The sequence below is a fragment of the Sinocyclocheilus grahami genome, unplaced genomic scaffold (genome assembly GCF_001515645.1).
Source record: "Sinocyclocheilus grahami isolate Dianchi unplaced genomic scaffold, SAMN03320097.WGS_v1.1 scaffold70.1, whole genome shotgun sequence".
NCBI lineage: Eukaryota > Metazoa > Chordata > Actinopteri > Cypriniformes > Cyprinidae > Sinocyclocheilus > Sinocyclocheilus grahami.
In genome coordinates this window covers 436,659-438,077 of record NW_015505249.1, presented here as the reverse complement: position 1 = coordinate 438,077, position 1,419 = coordinate 436,659, and the positions used below count along the sequence as shown (strand labels likewise).

The 1,419-nt window shown below is 35.8% G+C and overlaps 1 protein-coding gene across 1 annotated transcript in view; it reads right to left on the bottom strand.

Annotated features, from left to right (window-relative positions):
• Nucleotides 1-1,419, bottom strand: part of LOC107585427 (high affinity cAMP-specific and IBMX-insensitive 3',5'-cyclic phosphodiesterase 8B-like) — a 53,542-nt gene that overhangs the window by 41,922 nt on the left and 10,201 nt on the right. The gene's annotated exons all lie outside the window — the stretch shown is intronic.

Below are 1,419 nucleotides of genomic sequence, written 5' to 3'. Positions count from 1 at the left end.
AATACGGGATTAGTTTCCACTGTTATGCTGATGATACTCAACCATATATCTCAACAAGACCAGATGAAACTTCTAAATGATCTAAGCTAACAGAGTGTGTTAAAAATGTAAAAGATTGGATGACTAATAATTTTCTCTTATTAAATTCAGATAAGACAGAGATATTACTTATTGGACCAAAAGACAGTACACAGAATCTCTTGGATTACAATTTGCAACTAGACGGATGTACGGTTACTTCCTCTACAGGTCAAAAATCTGGGTGTTATATTAGATAGCAACTTCATCATATTTCCCATGTTACAAAAACAGCATTCTTCCATCTTAGAAATATGGCCAAGTTACAAAATATGATACCTGTTTCTGATGCAGAAAAGCTAGTTCATGCATTCATGACCTCTAGACTGGACTATTGTAATGCACTGCTAGGTGGTTGTCCTGCATCTTCAATAAACAAGCTACAGGTAGTCCAAAATGCAATGGCTAGAGTCCTTACGGGGTCAAGAAAATCATATTGATCATATTACCCCAATTTTACAGTCTCTCTGCACTGGCTACCTATTAAGTTCCGTATCAGTTACAAAATATTATTACTTGCCTGTAAGGCCCTTAATGGGTTAGCTCCTGCAGATACCTGTTTCTGATGCAGAAAAGCTAGTTCATGCATTCATGACCTCTAGACTGGACTATTGTAATGCACTGCTAGGTGGTTGTCCTGCATCTTCAATAAACAAGCTACAGGTAGTCCAAAATGCAATGGCTAGAGTCCTTACGGGGTCAAGAAAATCATATTGATCATATTACCCCAATTTTACAGTCTCTCTGCACTGGCTACCTATTAAGTTCCGTATCAGTTACAAAATATTATTACTTACCTATAATGTCCTTAATGGGTTAGCAACTGCGTACCTAACTAGTCTTCTACCACGCTACAATCCATCACGCTCCCTAAGGTCGCAAAACTCTGGACTTTTAGTACCTAGGATAGCAAATTGATTTTTCCGTACATTTCTGCCATATGTACATTAACTGACAGTCACCACTGATAAGATACCACTAAATATTGTAGAAACTTAATTTGCTGTAAAGTTGCTTTGCAACGATTTGTATCATGAAAAGCGCTATACAAATAAACTTGAATTGAATTGAAAAATTTAATCAAGGGCGCTTGTCGGCTTCTGCAGTAAAACATGAACTCATGATGCCTTCAAAGTAGACAATACCAGCTTTTTTGACATAACGTGTTTAGGATTCAGATCATGCTATATGTGAAGAATAATGCATGACACTCAGCTAATTTTTTTTTTAAAAAGTGGCATTTAGTATCTCTTCATATGTGTGTATGTATATATATATATACACACACACATATATATACTGTATATATACACACACACACACACATATACAGTATATATA